This window comes from Nomia melanderi, unplaced genomic scaffold (assembly GCF_051020985.1).
Source record: "Nomia melanderi isolate GNS246 unplaced genomic scaffold, iyNomMela1 scaffold0026, whole genome shotgun sequence".
In the NCBI taxonomy this organism is placed as follows: domain Eukaryota; kingdom Metazoa; phylum Arthropoda; class Insecta; order Hymenoptera; family Halictidae; genus Nomia; species Nomia melanderi.
This window is the reverse complement of record NW_027475141.1, coordinates 1263-21321: the sequence shown is the minus strand read 5'-3', so window position 1 is coordinate 21321 and position 20059 is coordinate 1263. Positions and strand designations below refer to the sequence as shown.

Here is a 20059-nt window from a genome sequence, read left to right as displayed (position 1 = left end):
AGAAATCCAATATATATCTGGTGATATCTCGGATGCTATTTCAGATCGCGCGAATAAATCAAAGTGCATTGTCTGTAGGAGGCCCTGGCGCATGAATTTGGGAAGCTGGAACGACCTCGGACCACCAGGGGCCTAGAAAACCACAGTCTCATGGGGCCGGACACTCAGGGTCAGGGAGAAATCCATTATATATCTGGTGATATCTCGGGTGCTATTTCAGATCGAGCAATAAATCAAAGTGCATTGTCTGTAGGAGGCCCTGGCTCATGAATCTGTGCAGCGGGAACGACCTCGGACCGCCAGGGGCCGAGAAGATTACAGATATTCTGAATCCGTCACCGAAGGTCATGTAAAAATCCAGCATATATCTGGTGATATCTCGGGTGTTATGACAGATAGCGCAATAAATCAAAGTGCATTGTCTGCAGGAGGCCCTGTCGCATGAATCTGTGCAGCGGGGACGTCCTCGGACCACCAGGGGCCGAGAAAACGACCGTCACATGGGGTCGGACACTCAGGGTCAGGGAAAAATCCAATATATATCTGGTGATATCTCGGGTGCTATTAGAGATAGCGCAATAAACCAAAGTGAATTATCTGCAGGAGGCCCTGGCCCATGAATCTGTGCAGCGGGATCGACCTCGGACCACCAGGGGTCGAGAACACCACCGGAACATGGGGCCGGGCACTCAGGGTCAGGGAAAAATCCAATATATATCTGGCGATATATCGGGTGCTATTAGAGATAGCGCAATAAACCAAAGTGAAATATCTGCAGGAGGCCCTGGCGCATGAATCTGTGCAGCGGGAACGACCTCGGACCATCAGGGGCCGAGGAAACCACCGTCCCATGGGGCCGGACACTCAGGGTCAGGGAAAAATCCATTATATATCTGGTGATATCTCGGGTGTCATTAGAGATAGCGCGATAAATCAAAGTGCATTGTCTGCGGGAAGCCCTGGCGCATGAATCTCTGCAGCGGGAACGACCTCGGACCACCAGGGGCCAAGAAAACCACCGTCTCATGGGGCCGGAAACTCAGGGTCAGGGAAAAATCCAATATATATCTGGTGATACCTCGGGTGCTATTACAGATAGCGCATTAAACCAAAGTGAATTATCTGCAGGTGGCCCTGGCGCATGAATCTGTGCAGCGGGAACGACCTCGGACCACCAGGTGCCGAGAAAACCACCGTCTCATGGGGCCGGAAACTCAGGGTCAGGGAAAAATCCAATATATATCTGGTGATACCTCGGGTGCTATTACAGATAGCGCAATAAATCAAAGTTCAATGTCTGCAGGAGACCCTGGCGCATGAATCTGGGCAGTGGGAACGTCCTCGGACCACCAGGGGCAGAGAAAACCACCGTCTCATGGGGCCGGACACTCAGGGTCAGGGGAAAATCCAATTTATATCTGGTGATATCTCGGGTGATATTAGAGATAGCGCAATAAACCAAAGTTCATTGTCTGCAGGAGACGCTGGCGCATGAATCTGGCCCGCGGGAACGACCTCGGACCACCAGGGGCGGAGAAAACCACCGTCTCATGGGGCCGGACACTCAGGGTCAGGGGAAAATCCAATATATATCTGGTGATATCACGGGTGCTATTACAGATAGCGCAATAAATCAAAGTGAATTATCTGCAGGAGGCACTGGCGCCTGCATCTGTGGAGCGGGAACGACCTCGGACCACCAGGGGCCGAGAAAACCACCGTCTGATGGGGCCGGGCACTCAGGGTGAGGGAAAAATGCAATATATATCTGGTGATATCATGGGTGCTATTACAGATAGCGCAATAAACCAAAGTGAATTATCTGCAGGAGGCACTGGCGCCTGCATCTGTGGAGCGGGAACGACCTCGGACCACCAGGGGCCGAGAAAACCACCGTCTCATGGGGCCGGGCACTCAGGGTGAGGGAAAAATCCAATATATATCTGGTGATATCTCGGGTGCTATTAGAGATAGCGCATTAAACCAAAGTGCATTGTCTGTAGGAGGCCTGGCGCATGAATCTGGCCAGCGGGAACGACCTCGGAGCACAAGGGGCCGAGAAAACCACGGTCACATGGGGCCGGACAGTCAGGGTCAGGGGAAAATACAATATATATCTGGTGATATCTCGGGTGCTATTAGAGATAGCGCAATAAACCAAAGTGAATTATCTGCAGGAGGCCCTGGCGCATGAATCTGTGCAGCGGGAACGACCTCGGACCACCAGGGGCCGAGAAAACCACCGTCTCATGGGGCCGGACACTCAGGGTCAGGGAAAAATCCAATATATAACAGGTGATATCTCGGGTGCTGTTAGAGATAGCGCAATAAACCACAGTGAATTATCTGCAGGAGGCCCTGGCGCATGAATCTGTGCAGCGGGTACGACCTCGGAACACCAGGGGCCGAGAAAACCACCGACACATGGTGCCGGACACCCAAGGTCATGTAAAAATCCAATATATATCTGGTGATATCTCGGGTGCTATTAGAGATAGCGCAATAAACCACAGTGAATTATCTGCAGGAGGCCCTGGCGCATGAATCTGTGCAGCGGGAACGACCTCGGACCACCAGGGGCCGAGAAAACCACCGTCTCATGGGGCAGGACACTCAGGTTCAGGGAAAAATCCAATATATAGCAGGTGATATCTCGGGTACTATTACAGATAGCGCAATAAATCAAAGTGCATTGTCTGTAGGAGGCCCTGGCGCATGAATCTGTGCAGCGGGAACGACCTCGGACGACCAAGGGCCGAGAAAATTACAGTCTCACGGGCCCGGGCCCTCAGGGTCAGGGGTAAATCCAATATATATCTGGTGATATCTCGGGTGCTATTTCAGATAGCGCAATAAATGAAGGTGCATTATCTGCAGGATGCCCTGGCGCGTGAATCTGTGCAGCGGGAACGACCTCGGACCACCAGGGGCCGAGAAAACCACCGTCTCATGGGGCCGGACACTCAGGGTCAGGGAAAAATCCAATATATATCTGGTGATATCTCGGGTGCTATTAGAGATAGGGCAATAAACCAAGGTGAATTATCGGGCAGGTGGCCCTGGCGCATGAATCTGTGCAGCGGGAACGACCTCGGACCACCAGGGGCCGAGAAAACCACCGTCTCATGGGGCCGGACACTCAGGGTCAGGGAAAAATCCAATATATATCTGGTGATACCTCGGGTGCTATTACAGATAGCGCAATAAATCAAAGTCCATTGTCGGTAGGAGGCCCTGGCGCATGAATCTGTGCAGCGGGAACGACCTCGGACCACCAAGGGCCGAGAAAATTACAGTCTCATGGGCCCGGGCACTCAGGGTCAGGGGAAAATCCAATATATATCTGGTGATATCTCGGGTGCTATTAGAGATAGCGCAATAAACCAAAGTGAATTATCTGCAGGAGGCCCTGGCGCATGAATCTCTGCAGCGGGAACGACCTCGGACCACCAGGGGCCGAGGAAACCACCGTCCCATGGGGCCGGACACTCAGGGTCAGGGAAAAATCCATTATATATCTGGTGATATCTCGGGTGTCATTAGAGATAGCGCGATAAATCAAAGTGCATTGTCTGCGGGAGGCCCTGGCGCATGAATCTGTGCAGCAGGAACGACCTCGCACCACCAGGGGCCGAGAAAACCACAGTCTCATGGGGCCGGACACTCAGGGTCAGGGGAAAATCCAATATATATCTGGTGATATCTCGGGTGCTATTACAGATAGCGCAATAAATCAAAGTGCATTATCTGCAGGAGGCCCTGGCGCTTGAATCTGTGCAGCAGGAACGACCTCGCACCACCAGGGGCCGAGAAAACCACAGTCTCATGGGGCCGGACACTCAGGGTCCGGGGAAAATCCAATATATATCTGGTGATATCTCGGTTGCTATTAGAGATAGCGCAATAAACCAAATTGATTTATCTGCAGGAGGCCCTGGCGCATGAATCTGTGCAGCGGGAACGAACTCGGAACACCAGCGGCCGAGAAAACCACCGACACATGGGGCTGGGCACTCAGGGTCAGGGAAAAATCCAATATATATCTGGTGATATCTCGGGTGCTATTAGAGATAGCGCAATAAATCAAAGTGCATTATCTGCAGGAGGCCCTGGCGCTTGAATCTGTGCAGCAGGAACGACCTCGGACCACCAGGGTCCGAGAAAATTACAGTCTCATGGGCCCGGGCACTCAGGGTCAGGGGAAAATCCAATATATATCTGGTGATATCTCGGGTGTCATTAGAGATAGCGCGATAAATCAAAGTGCATTGTCTGCGGGAGGGCCTGTAGCATGAATCTGTGCAGCGGCAACGACCTAGGACCACCAGGGGCCGAGAAAACCACCGTCACATGGGGCCGGACACTCAGGGTCAGGGAGAAATCCAATATATATCTGGTGATATCTCGGGTGCTATTAGAGATAGCGCGATAAATCAAAGTGCATTGTCTGTAGGAGGCCCTGGCGCATGAGTCTGTGCAGCGGGAACGACCTCGGACCACCAGGGGCCGAGAAAACCACAGTCTCATGGGGCCGGACACTCAGGGTCAGGGAGAAATCCAATATATATCTGGTGATATCTCGGGTGCTATTTCAGATCGCGCGAATAAATCAAAGTGCATTGTCTGTAGGAGGCCCTGGCGCATGAATTTGGGCAGCTGGAACGACCTCGGACCACCAGGGGCCTAGAAAACCACAGTCTCATGGGGCCGGACACTCAGGGTCAGGGAGAAATCCATTATATATCTGGTGATATCTCGGGTGCTATTTCAGATCGAGCAATAAATCAAAGTGCATTGTCTGTAGGAGGCCCTGGCTCATGAATCTGTGCAGCGGGAACGACCTCGGACCGCCAGGGGCCGAGAAGATTACAGATATTCTGAATCCGTCACCGAAGGTCATGTAAAAATCCAGCATATATCTGGTGATATCTCGGGTGTTATGACAGATAGCGCAATAAATCAAAGTGCATTGTCTGCAGGAGGCCCTGTCGCATGAATCTGTGCAGCGGGGACGTCCTCGGACCACCAGGGGCCGAGAAAACGACCGTCACATGGGGTCGGACACTCAGGGTCAGGGAAAAATCCAATATATATCTGGTGATATCTCGGGTGCTATTACAGATAGCGCGATAAATCAAAGTGCATTGTCTGTAGGAGGCCCTGGCGCATGAATCTGTGCAGCAGGAACGTCTTCGGACCACCAGCGGCCGAGTAAACCACCGTCTCATGGTGCCGGACACTCAGGGTCAGGGCAAAATAAAATATATACCTTGTGATATCTCGGGTGCTATTACAGATAGCGCGATAAACCAAAGTGCATTGTCTGCAGGAGGCCCTGGCGCATGAATCTGTGCAGCGGGAACGACCTCGGACTACCAGGGGTCGAGAAAACCACCGTCTCATGGAGCCGGACACTCAGGGTCAGGGAAAAATCAAATATTTATCTGGTGATATCTCGGGTGCTATTACAGATAGCTCAATAAATCAAAGTGAATTATCTGCAGGAGGCCCTGGCGCAAGAATCTGTGCAGCGGGAACGACCTCGGACGACCAGGGGCCGAGAAAACCACCGACTCATGGGGCCGGACACTCAGGGTCAGGGAAAAATCCAATATATATCTGGTGATATCTCGGGTGCTATTAGAGATAGCGCAATAAATCAAAGTGCATTGTCCGTAGGAGGCCCTTGCGCATGAATCTGTGCAGCAGGAACGACATCGGACCAGCAGAGGCCGTGAAAATTACAGATTTTCGGTATCCGTCACCCAAAGACATGTAAAAATCCAGCATATATATGGAGCTTTCTCGGGTGCTATTACAGATAGCGCAATAAATCAAAGTGCATGGTCTGTAGGAGGCCCTGGCACATGAATCTGGGCAGCGGGAACGACCTCGGACGACCAGGGGCCGAGAAAACCACCGTCTCATGGGGCCGGACACTCAGGGTCAGGGAAAAATCCAATATATATCTGGTGATATCTCGGGTGCTATTTGTGATAGCGCAATAAATCAAAGTGCATTGTCAGTAGCAGGCCCTGTCGCATGAATCTGTGCAGCGGGAACGACCTCGGACCACCAGGGGCCGAGAAAACCACAGTCTCATTGGGCCGGACACTCAGGGTTAGGGAAAAATCCAATATATATCTGGTGATATCTCGGGTGCTATTAGAGATAGCGCAATAAACCACACTGAATTATCTGCAGGAGGCCCTGGAGCATGAATCTGTGCAGCGGGAACGACCTCGCACCACCAGGGGCCGAGACAACCACAGTCTCATGGGGCCGGACACTCAGGGTCAGGGAAAAATCCAATACATATCGGGTGATATCTCGGGTGCTATTAGAGATAGCGCAATAATCCAAAGTGCATTGTCTGTAGGAGGCCCTGGCACATGAATCTGTGCAGCGGGAAAGACCTCGGACCACCAGGGGCCGCGAAAACCTCCGTCTCATGGGGCCGGACACTCAGGGTCAGGGGAAAATACAATATATATCTGGTGATATCTCGGGTGCTATTAGAGATAGCGCAATACACCAAACTGAATTTTCTTTAGGAGGCGCTGGCGCATGAATCTGGGCAGCGGGAACGACCTGGGACCACCAGGGGCCGAGAAAACCACCGTCTCATGGGGCCGGACACTCAGGGTCAGGGGAAAATCCAATATATATCTGGTGATATCTCGGGTCCTATTAGAGATAGCGCAATAAGCCAAAGTGAATTATCTGCAGGAGGCCCTGGCGCATGCACCTGTCCAGCGGGAACGACGTCGGACCACCAGGGGCCGAGAAAACCACCGGCTCATGGGGCCGGACTGTCAGGGTCAGGGAAAAATCCATTATATATCTGGTGATATCTCGGGTGCTATTAGAGATAGCGCAATAAACCAAAGTGAATTGTCTGCAGGAGGCCCTGGCGCATGAAGCTGTGCAGCGGGAACGACCTCGGACCACCAGGGGCCGAGAAAACCACCGTCTCATGGGGCCGGACTGTCAGGGTCAGGGAAAAATCCATTATATATCTGGTGATATCTCGGGTGCTATTAGAGATAGCGCAATAAACCAAAGTGAATTGTCTGCAGGAGGCCCTGGCGCATTAATCTGTGGAGCGGGAACGACCTCGGACCACCAGGGGCCGAGAAAATCACCGTCTCATGGGGCCGGACTGTCAGGGTCAGGGAAAAACCCCATATATATCTGGTGATATCTCGGGTGCTATTAGAGATAGCGCAATAAATCAAAGTGCATTGTTTTATTAGTTTTATATAGTTTTATATAGTTTTATATAGTTTCATATAGTTTAATATAGTTTTATATAGTTTTATTAGTTTTATATAGTTTTATATAGTTTTGTTAGTTATATATATTTTTATATAGTGTTATATAGTTTTATACAGTTTAATTTGTTTTATATCGATCTATATAGTTTTATATAGTTTTCTATAGTTTTATATAGATTTATATAGTTTTCTTAGTTTTATATAGTTTTACATAGTTTTAAATAGTTTTATATAGTTTTATATAGATTTATATAGTTTTCTTAGTTTTATATAGTTTTACATAGTTTTAAATAGTTTTATATAGCTTTATAGAGTTTTATATAGTTTTATATAGTTTTATATAGTTTTGTTAGTTTTATATATTTTTATATAGTTTTATATAGTTTTATATAGTTTTATATAGTTTTAAATAGTTCAATATGGTTTTATATAGTTTTATTAGTTTTATATAGTTTTATATAGTTTTATATAGTTTTATATAGTTTTGTTTGTTTTATATAGTTTTATATCGTACTATATAGTTTTATATAGTACTATATAGTTTTACATAGCTTTGTGTGTTTTATATAGTTTTATAGAGTGTTATATAGTTTTATATACTTTTATATGTTTTATATAGTTTTATATAGTTTTATATAGTTTTGTATAGTTTTGTTAGTTTTATATAGTTTTATAATGTTTCATATAGTTTTATATAGTTTTATTAGTTTTATATAGTTTTATATAGTTTTGTTAGTTTTATATAGTTCTGTATAGTTTTATAGAGTTTCATATAGTTTTATATAGTTTTATTAGTTTTATATTGTTTTATATAGTTTTATAGAGTTTTATATAGTGTTATATAGTTTTATGTAGTCTTGTTAGCGTTATATAGTTTTATATAGTTTTATAGAGTTTTATATAGTTTTATATGGTTTTATAATGTTTCATTAGTTGCATATAGTTTTATATAGTTTTGTATAGTTTTATACAGTTTTATATAATTTTATATAGTTTTGTTAGTTTTATATAGTTTTATATAGTTCTGTATAGTTTTATAGAGTTTCATATAGTTTTATATAGTTTTGTTTGTTTTATATAGTTTTATATCGTACTATATAGTTTTATATAGTAGTATATAGTTTTATATAGCTTTATGAGTTTTATATAGTTTTATAGAGTTTTATATAGTTTTATATGGTTTTGTTTGTTTTATATAGTTTTATATAGTTTTATATAGTTTTATATAGTTCTATACATTTTGATATAGATTCATATAGTTTTGATAGCTTTAGATTGTTTTATATAGTTTCCTATAGTTTATATAGTTTTATATAGTTTTATATTGTTTTATATAGTTTTATAGAGTTTTATATAGTGTTATATAGTTTTATGTAGTCTTGTTAGCGTTATATAGTTTTATATAGTTTTATAGAGTTTTATATAGTTTTATATTGTTTTATATAGTTTTATAGAGTTTTATATAGTGTTATATAGTTTTATGTAGTCTTGTTAGCGTTATATAGTTTTATATAGTTTTATAGAGTTTTATATAGTTTTAAATAGTTTTGTTAGTTTTATATATTTTTATATAGTGTTATATAGTTTTATACAGTTTAATTTGTTTTATATCGTTTTATATAGTTTTATACAGTTTTATACCGTTTTATATAGTTTTATATCGTTTTATATAGTGTTATATAGTTTTATATAGTTTTATTAGTTTAATATCGTGTTATATAGTTTTGTATAGTTTTACATAGTTATGTTAGTTTTATATACTTTTACATAGTTTTATATAGTTTTGTTAGTTTTATATAGTTTTATATAGTTTTATATAGTTTTATTAGATTTATATAGTTTTATATAGTTTTGTTAGTTTTATATAGTGTTATATGGTTTTATATAGTTTTATATAGTTTTGTTAGTTTTATATAGTTTTATATAGTGTTATATGGTTTTATATAGTTTTATGTAGTACAATATAGTTTTATATAGTGTTATTAGTTTTATATAGTTTTAAATAGTTTTATATAGTTTTATATAGTTTTATATAGTCTTATACAGTTTTACATAGTATTATATAGTTTTATATAGATTGATATTGTTTTATGTAGCTTTATATAGATTAATACTGTTGTATCTGGTTTTATATAGATTTAATATAGTTTTAATAGATTTATATATTTTTAAATAGTTTTATATAGTTTTACATAGTTTTGTTCGTTTTATATAGTTCTATATAGTTTTATATACTTTTATATAGTTTTATATAGTTTTGTATAATTCTATGTAGTGTTATACGGTTGTATTAGTTATATATAGTTTCACATAGTTTTATATAGTTTTATAGTGCAGCTTCTCGGCCTTATGGCTAAGATCAAAGTGTACTCGCATAACACACATCCAGATCGCTTCTCGCCCATATGGCTAAGACCAAAGTGTTCTCGCATAACACACATCCAGAAAGCTTTTCGGCTTTATGGCTAAGATCAAAGTGTACTCGAATGACCCAAATCCGGGTCGCTCATCGGCCTTATGGCTAAGATCAAAGTGAGCTCGAATAACCCAAATCCAGATCGCTTCTCGGCCTTGTGGACAAGATCAAAGTGTACTTGAATATCCCAAATCCAAAGCGCTTCTCGGCGTTATGGCTAAGATCAAAGTGTACTGTAATAACCCAAATCCAGATGGCTGCACGGCCGTATGGCTAAAATCAAAGTGTACTCGCATAACACACATCCAGATCGGTTCTCGGCCTTATGGCTAAGATCAAAGTGTACTCTCCTGTCATAGGATGAATATAGTCACAGGTGTATATCTAGCCATGCGAATTTATACATGAATACATAATAATATATTTAATTACCCGCCTCCGCCATAAGGACGCTATTGTATACCTACCCCCAGCCAAACTATGTAAGGCTGGGGGAACATGTGTTGAAAAATAAAGCGCTTTTTATCTGTTCTTATCAACTTAATATCTGATACACTCCGCATCCCGGAGTCAGAATATTAACCTGATTTTTGAAGTCAGGCGGATCGCTGGGGCTCGCTCCACTTCCGCCGCGAGTCGGTCCGGCACTGCAGTGCCATCGGAAACGGCTCAATCTACGCTGCAATTGAGCAACCTTTTATCTTTTTTTCACCTGCTGGACCGAGTCGGGACTCCAAAAAGTAAGCCCCAATATTCTGGCTCCGCGAGGTACCCGAAATCGCGGTAAATTCACCCGCCGCGACTACACTACGCAACAGTGCGGGCCGAGTTGCGATCGGGCGTGTGCGCGGAAAGGTCTTTACTCGATCAGTGCTCGAGATGTTGTGCGGTGAAGTGTAAGTGCCTTCGCCGCGGGACCGGATCGAGCCTGCGCGGGAGGACACCTGCGCCAACCACCTGCGCCGCCCACGCATCCTGCTTCCGAGGGCAGCCGAGGGAGAGGACGACCAGGGTCTATTGAGGACTTAGAGGGTCAATACTGAGGGTCCAGGACTTCAATAGGACCACCTACCACCACTGGCCTACCTGGACAACCCTGGTCTTCCTCTACGTGGGTCAACTACCACCGCTACGACCCACCAGGTTTGGCCATCGACAACCCCGACGGGAAGGCTGGCTCGCCTGATCCACGTCAACCACCGCTGGATCAGGAATCAGGAGCGAGGTGTTATTCCCCTCGGAGAGCGCTCTTGCATCGCTGGACTCTTGCGCCGAGTGAGTCTCTCTTTTCTTTCTATCCCCCCGGCAGTGAGGAGGGTAACGCAGCCGGTCTCCAGCCGTCTGCGGTGCTCGAATCATCGTCGGTAGTCCTCTACCTTACCCCTACGCGTCCACCCACTCCTCCAGTCGCTCCCATCCGTTGAGGTGTGTCAACGGACCGGGACGCACGAGGTCCGATTCGAGTGGCGCCTTCACCTCCTTCTCTTCCCTTCAGTCACCGCCCGCGTGGAGGCTGACTCCACTCACCCGTTAGTGAGTGGACTTCAGGTCGGCCCGCCTGCGGTGCAACCCCCGTGCAGTCCTCGGTGGAGTGGGCGATTCCGTCGCTCTTCCTCCATAGAGATCGCTGCACTCCTCCGTAACCGTCGCCTGTTAGTCTCCCTGCCGACTGCCACGTCGGAGGCTGTCATTTTTCCAGGCAGACTTCGACACCGGACTTAGCGCCGGCGGAGTCAGTAGGGTGTTAGCGCGTGGCGGTATTCCTTCTATCGCTTTCGGACTTAGTTTTCTCTTCTCTTCCTCTGTCATTCCCACTCTGTCTATCTTCCCCGTTTCGCCTCGCTGTGGCACTTAGAAATATTTGCCACAGCAACTCTGTCTCTTCTTCTTCCAACTCACTCGTAGCGTAGGACTTAGTCTTAAGAGCGATGCAGGACCGCGGTGATAGTGCGATGATCACCTCCTGCACTACAGAGGGCAGTAACAATCTCGCCCTGGCAATCGAGTTTCCCTTCCCGGCGGAGTTCCGATGCCCTGCCTGCTTCGGTGTCCCCGGAATCAGGATTAGTGGCGTGTACAAGTCCCACTCGGACTTGACGAAGCACGCCCGGAAGCACCATCCGGGCGTTGTAGTGACGTACAAGTGCCGTGAGTGCAGCTTCACCGGCGACGGGAAGTATCCTCTCAAGGTGGTGAAGCTGCACCACGGCCATATTCATAGTTCCCACCACCAGAACAGTCCGAGTGGGACTTGTACACCTCCCGTGACAGGCGCGACCGGTTCGAGCAACACCTCGCGTCAGGGGAGTTCCGCGACATTCGGCCCCGCAGAACCGCGCGCTGCTGCGTTAGCTGCTGCCAACTTGGCGGCCCAGTCCCCGCCCCCGCAAACGACGTGCGCCGCGACGTCGCCGCCCCCGCCCCCGCCCACCCACACCCTTTCATCGGCGCGGGATGCAACGGGAACGGCCACCACCACCCGCACGACGCGGCGCACAATGGCGGCAGCGGCATTAACAACAGTAACAACGACAACGGGGACAACAACAATAAGGACGACAACGAGGACGACGACGAAGACGGCGACAACGAGACCGGTGGCGCCGGGGGGCAAGGCGCGGGCCACGAAACAAACATCGTTGTGTGGGGTGCTGGTAACGGCGGCTGCGACGGCTATGACGACGTCGTATCGCACGCCGCCGTCCGGCACTCCCACGCTAACGATCACGATCGGGCCCACCACCAGCGCCCGGCCCGCGCCCCCGCCCCCCACCCAACCAACCTACCACAGACCTAAGGGGACGCCACCGGTCCAGAAGAGCGGCAGCCCGCCGCGGCGATCGGGGTCGGCTGCCCCTAGGACATCGCCGTCGGCTGCAAGGGCGCCTGCTACCAGGAGAGGCTCCGGTCCCTTAGCCGCTACCACATCGAGGCCCACCCCACCGGGCAGAAGAGCGGCCCCCGCTACCAGGGGGTTGAATGGCACCCCTCCCGCAAGAACCCCGCCCGTCAGGATCCCGCCAACCACCACGTATGTGCCCCGCCCCTCATACTATTCAGAATATTCTGAAGAGTATGTACCACGGTTGCACCACACGGGTGCGGACAGCCGATGGGTTTACCGACCCCGTTCCCATTCTCTCCGGGGTGCGCCAGGCCTGTCCGATGAGCCCTGTGGCGTTTAACCTCGGCCTAGAACCGGTGCTGCGCGCAGCTACCGGAACCTCGGCGGGTTACACGTTGCACGGCCATCGGCACAGTGTCCTGGCGTACGCGGACGATCTCGCGTTGATCGCCGACACCCCGGAGGGTATGGAAACGCTGCTAAAGGCAGTGGATGCTGCGGCGAGTGGCATCGGATTGTGGTTTAATCCCGCAAAATGCGCGACCCTCCACCATCGTGGTAGGGGGCCGCGCGGGATCCGTGCCACTCGTTTCACCATCCAGGGTCAGCAAATGCGCGCCCTGGCAGCCGGTGAGCCCTATGAACACCTGGGCGTTCCCACCGGGTTTCAGGTCCGTCAAACCCCACTGCTGACGATCGATGAGCTGGTCCAGGACCTGCAGGCCGTCGACCGTTCCCTCTTGGCCCCGTGGCAGAAGGCCGAAACCGTGGCAGCTTTTATACTGCCACGCCTCGACTTCTACCTGCGGGGAGCCCACGTGGAGAAACGTCCCTTAGTCGAAGTCGACAAACAAGTGCGACGTATGGCCAAATCCTGGCTCAACTTCCCGCAGCGGGCCAGCGCGGAAGTAGTCTACCTCCCACCCAGTAGGGGGGGATGTGGACTGCTTCCGCTTGCTGACATGGCCGACGTCCTGACCATCGCTCATGCGTTCCGTCTCTTGACGGCGGATGATGCGGTGGTCAGGGAGTTGGCCTTGAACTGGCTGCGCGAGGCTGTAGCCAGGAAGATCTGCCATACCAACCCGTCGAACAATGACCTGGCCGAGTATCTCTCTGGTTCGCTGGAGGGGTACTTTGCCAGGGACGGGGGGGGACATTTCTTCGCTGTGGTCGAGGCCACGGAACGCGGCACGCAGGAGTCGGGACCTGCTCGGATTGCGTTGGCAGTGGAGCGAGGCGAGATCTGAGCTCGCGATTACGCTCAGTGGTTCTCGCGATCGGGAGACCATAGTTCCGCCCGTGGCGAGGGGCCAGATTATCCGCCGATTGCGGATGGCAGTGATAGAATACTATCACCAGCGCCTTCAGCGCAAGAAGGACAAGGGGAAGGTATTCGGGGTGTCGTCGCGGAGTGGTGCTTCAAACCACTTCCTCCGCGGCGGCAACTTCACCCGCTTCGCCGATTGGCGCTTCATTCACCGAGCTCGCCTCGACGTCTTGCCTCTTAACGGGGCAAGACGCTGGGGTGAGGGTGACAAGCGTTGCCGGCGATGCGGGGCGGAGCTCGAATCCCTTCCCCACGTCCTTTGCCACTGCCGCCCGCACTCGGCGGCCTGGCAACTCCGCCACGATGCGGTGGTTTCCCGCATCGCTAAGGCCTGCCGGCTCCCAGGGGAATTAAGGGTTAACCGGACGGTCGAGGGCGTCGACGGGGATCTGGGGGCTCTGAGGCCTGATATCGTCGTCAGGCACGAGCCCTCAAGGTGCATCGTCATCGTCGATGTTACCGTGCCCTTCGAGAACGAATATATTTCGTTCGAGGAGGCCAGGGCGCGAAAGATACAAAAGTATAAGCCCCTGGCCGACGTTCTCGGAGGGCGCGGTTATCGAGTGGCGGTCTCCGCGATCGTCGTCGGTGCTCTCGGCTCGTGGGATCCGGCCAATGAGTCGGTGCTGAAGATTTTGCGTATCGGTAATCGATACTCTTCTCTGATGCGCCGGCTCATTGTGTCGGAGACTGTCCGGTGGAGCCGGGATATCTACGTGGAGCACGTATCGGAAGTTCGCCAATATCGCGAGGCACTCACCGAGTATGTCCCGGTCCCTGATCCAGGCCGACCTATTGAAAACCTGCGGGGGTTAGCTCCCCCGACTTAAGCGGCGGAACGGATGGGGAAGTGCGACGGCCAAGTAAGTACACATATTTTAACCAAGTGACCCTATTTTACTTTATTCTAGTCCTCTAAGCAATCCAGAATAGCTAATTATGTGATATTTGTCTGTGATTCTATTATTATTGATTTATTTATGTATTTATATAGTCATTTATTTATTTATTTATTTAATTACTTATCTATTTATCTATTTATTCATTTAATTAATTACTTAGTTAGTTATTTATCTATTTATTTATCAGTTTATCTATTTCTTTTACAATTTAACTATTTAATTATTATTCTTTTACTTTGATATTCTATATTTCCTACTTGCTTTACTCACCACACGTATTTGTCTATCTATTTTATATACTTTAACTCACTACGCTATTTTAAATCTCTTAACTATTTCATACACCTATTTTATTTACTGACATAATTATGCTATTGTACTTAACTAATTTACTTCTTTTTTTCTTATCGACCTGACTATTTATGTTTTATCATCGACTAGAATTTTAACTAACATCTATAATAACGGGACACTGGTTTTAATTCATTGACATTTTCTTTCCATCTTTTGTTTCTTTTTATTTCTTATACGCCTCTCAATATGTCTATCACTATTTTAACTACGCTTCTTAACTGCTACGCTACTATATACTAACAATATGCTTTTAACATCTTGACGCCGTCCGCTCTAGCCCTACGCCTGCCGCTTCATGCACCCGCGCACATATACGCCCTAACAATATTCACTATTAATGCTATTAACCTATGTACAAGTATGCTATCTACTATCTTCATGTCTACCTATTTATTTATTTAACTACACATTATTTTGTACTTATTTATTATTTTATTATTTTATACTTATTTATTATTTTGCATCTATTTATTATTTTACACTTATGTATTATTTTGCATTTATTTATTATTTCGTTCTTACTTATTATTTTGTATCTGTTTACTATTTATTATGCTCTATTTATCTAGTCGTTTAATTTATATGGCGAAGGACTGGGTACTTAATGTCCCGACACTGGCTATCCTAATTATTATGTACATCCCCTAACGAACGCCCCTATCTGTGTATTCATAATTATTCTGGCCTTTCTTTGATTCTATACTATTTATTATTTTATACTATTTATTTAGTTATTTATTTAGTTACGTTTTTATGTTTATTTAATTAATTGTCTATTTATTTACTTATTTAATGGTTTGTTCTATTATTTAGTCATTTATCTACTTGTTTATTTATGTAATTTATGTATTTTAATTTATACGTCTACGTATGTACCTGATTAGTCACTTAATTAAGTGAAACAATTTATATATTTATCTACCTTCGCCAATAAGGCGTAATACTGTACCTACCCCCGGCCGAACATTGTAAGGCCGGGGGAACATTTATTGAAAAATAAACGCCTTTATCATATCACACATATAGATCGCTTCTCGTCCTTATGGCTAAGATCAAAGTGCACTCGCATAACACACATCCAGATCGCTTCTCGCCCTTATGGCTATGATCAAAGTGCACGCGGATCACCCAAATGGAGGTCGCTTCTCGGCCTTATGGCTAAGATCAAAATGTACTCGAGTAACCCAAATCCAGTTCGCTTCTCGGCCTTATCGTTTTGTATAGTTTTAAATAGTTATACATAGCTTTATACAGTTTCATATAGTTTTATATAGTTTTATATAGTATTATACAGCTTTATATAGTTTTATATAGTTTTATAGTATAGCTTCTCGGACTTAAGGCTAAGATTAAAGTGTACTAGCATAACAGACATCCAGATCTCTTCTCGGATTTATGGGTAAGATCAAAGTGTACTCAAATAACCCAAATCTTGATCGCTTCTCGTCCTTATGGCTACGATCAAAGTGTACTCGCATAACCCAGATCCAGATCGCTCATCGGCCTTAAGGCTACGATCGAAGTGTTTTCGCATAACACACATCCAGGTCGTTTCTCTACCTTATGGGTAAGATCAAAGTGTACTCGCATAACACACATCCAGATCGATTTCCGGCCTTATGGCAAAGATGAAAGTGTACTCGAATAACACGCATCCTGATCGATTCCCAGCCTTATGGATAAGATCAAAGTGTACTCGAATAACATAAATCCAGATCGCTTTCCGGCCTTATGGAAAAGATCAAAGTGTACTCGTATAGCACACATCCAGACCGCTTCTCGGCCCTATGACTAAGATCAATGTGTACTCGCATAACATACAGCCAGATCTTTTCCCGGTCCTATGGCTAAGATCAAGGTGTACTCGCATAACACAATTCCAGATCGCTTCTTGAACTTCTGACTAAGATGAAACTGCACCCGAATAACCCAAATCCAGATCGCTTCTGGGCCTTATGGCTAACATCAAAGTGTACTCGCATAACGCACATGCAGATAGCTTCACGGTCTTATGGCTAAGATCAAAGTGTACTCGCATAACCCAAATCCAGGTCGTTTCTCTACCTTATGGGTAAGATCAAAGTTTACTCGCATAAAACACATCCAGGTCGCTTCTCGGCGTTATGGCTAAGATCAAAGTGTTCTCGGATAACACGCATCCAGACCGCTTCGCGGCCTTATGGCTAGGATCAAAGTGTACTAGAATAAACCAAATTCAGATCCCTCCTCGGCCTTATGGGTAATATCAAAGTGTACTCGAATAACCCAAATCCAAATCGCTTCCCGAACTAATGGCTAAGATCAAAGTGTACTCGATTAATCCAAATCCAGATCGCTTCTCGGCCATATGGCTGAGATAAGAGTGTACTCGCATAACAAACATCCCGATCGCTTCTCGGCCTTATGCCTAAGATCAAAGTGTACTCGCATAACACACATCAAGTTTGTTTCTCGGCCTTATGGCTAAGATCAAAGTGTACATGCATAACACACATCCAGTGCGCTTCTCGGCCTTATGGCTAAGATCAAAGTGTCCTCGAATAACCCAAATCCAGATCGCTGCTCGGCCGCATGGCTGCGATCAAAGTGTAGTCTCACAACACACATCCAGATCGCTTCTCGGCCTAATGGCTAAGGTCAAATTGTACTCGAATAACCCAAATCGAGATCGCTGCTCGTCCGTATGGCTAAGATCAAAGTGTACTCGCATAACACACATCCAGATCGCATCTCCGCTTTATGGCTAATATCATAGTTTACTCGAATAACCCAAATCCAGATCGCATCTCGGCCATATGGCTGCGGTCAAAGTGTACTCCCATAACGCATATACAGACCGCATCCCGGCCTTAAGATCAAACTGTACTCACATAACACGCGTTCAGGTCGCTTCTCGCCCTTATGGCTAAGATCAAAGTGTATTCGTATAACACACATTCAGATCGCTTCTCGGCCTTACGGCTAAGATCAAAGTGTACTCGAATAACACACATACAGATCGATTCCCGGCCTTATGGCTAAGATCAAATTGCATAACACACATCCAGATCGCAACTCGCATTTATGGCTAAGTTCAAAGTGTACGCGCATAACACATGCGAGTACACTTTGATCACAGCCATAAGGCCAAGAAGCGATCTGGATGTGGGTTATGTGAGTACACTTTGATCTTAGCCATAAGGCCGACAAGAGATCTGGATGTGTGTTATGCGAGTACACTTTGTTCTTAGTCATAAGGGGGAGATGCGATCTGGAATTGTGTTATTCGGGTACACATTGATCTTAGCCATAATATGATCGCTATACCCATACGGCCGAGCAGCGATCTGGATCTGGGTTATGCGAGTACACTTTGATCGTAGCCATAAGGACGAGAAGCGATCAGGATTTGGGTTATTTGAGTACATTTTGATCTTACCCATAAATCCGAGAAGAGATCTGGATGTCTGTTATGCTAGTACACTTTGATCTTAGCCTTAAGTCCGAGATGCTATACTATAAAATTATATAAAACTATATAAACCTAGTTAAACTATATAAAACTAATGAAACTATATAATACTATATAAAATTATATAAAACTATATAAAACAATTCAAAATTGTATAAAACTATATAGAACTATATACAAGTAATAAAGCTATATAAAGTTATATAATTTCTTATAAAACTATATAAAATTATATAAAACTATGTAAAACTATATAAAACTATATAAAACTATATAAAACTATATGAAACTATGTAAATCTATATAAAACTATTTCAAACGATATAAAACTATATAAAAGTATATAAAACTATGTAAAATTATATAAAACTAATAAAACTATATAAAACAATATAAAACTATATAAAACTATATAAAATTGTATAAAACTATATAAAACTATATAAAACTATATAAAACTATATAAAACTATATAACACTACATAAGACAATATCAATCTATATAAAACTGTATAAAAACTTATAAAACTATATAAAACTATATAAAACTATATAAAACTATATAAAACTAAATAAAACTATGTAAAACTATATAAAATTATGGAAAACCTTATAAAACTATATAAAACTATATAAATCTATATAAAACTATGTAAAACTATATAAAACTATGTAAAACTACACGAAAGAAACAAAACCATATAAAACTATGTAAAACTATGTAAAACTATATAAAACTACTAAATCTGTATAAAACTACATATAACTATATAAAAACTATATAAATCTATATAAAACTATGTTAAACTAATAAAACGACACAGAACTACATAAAACAACATCAATACATATCAAACTACATAAAATTACATAAAACAATATCAGTCCTTATAAAACTATATAAAACTACATAAAACAATATCACTCTACATAAAATTATATAAAACTTTATAAAACTATATGAAACTATATAAAACTATGTACATTTACATAAAAATAATAAAACTATATAAAACTATATAAACTATATAAAACTATGTAAAACCATAAAAAACTAATAATACTATATAAAACTACATAAAACTATATAAAACTATATAAAACTATATAAAACAATATAAAACTATGTAAAACTATATTAAACTATATAAAACTATATAAAACTATATAAAACTATATAAAACTATATGAAACTATATAAATCTTTATAAAACTATTTAAAACTATATAAAACTATATAAAATTATGTAAAATTATATAAAACTGATAAAACTATATAAAACTATATAAAATCATACAAGACTATATAAAACTATATAAAACTGTATAAAACTATATAAAACTATATAAAACTATATAAATCTATATAAAACTATGTAAAAATTATCTAAAACTATGTAAAAATTATCTAAAACTATATAAAACTACTTAAAACTATATAAAACTATGTAAAACTACAAAAAGTAAATAAAATTATATAAATC

General features: G+C 44.1%; 1 pseudogene; it reads left to right on the top strand.

Moving 5' to 3' along the window:
• The first annotated feature begins 10189 nt into the window (after window positions 1–10189).
• Window positions 10190–10371, top strand: LOC116434236 (U2 spliceosomal RNA; annotated as a pseudogene).
• Window positions 10372–20059: the final 9688 nt, after the last annotated feature.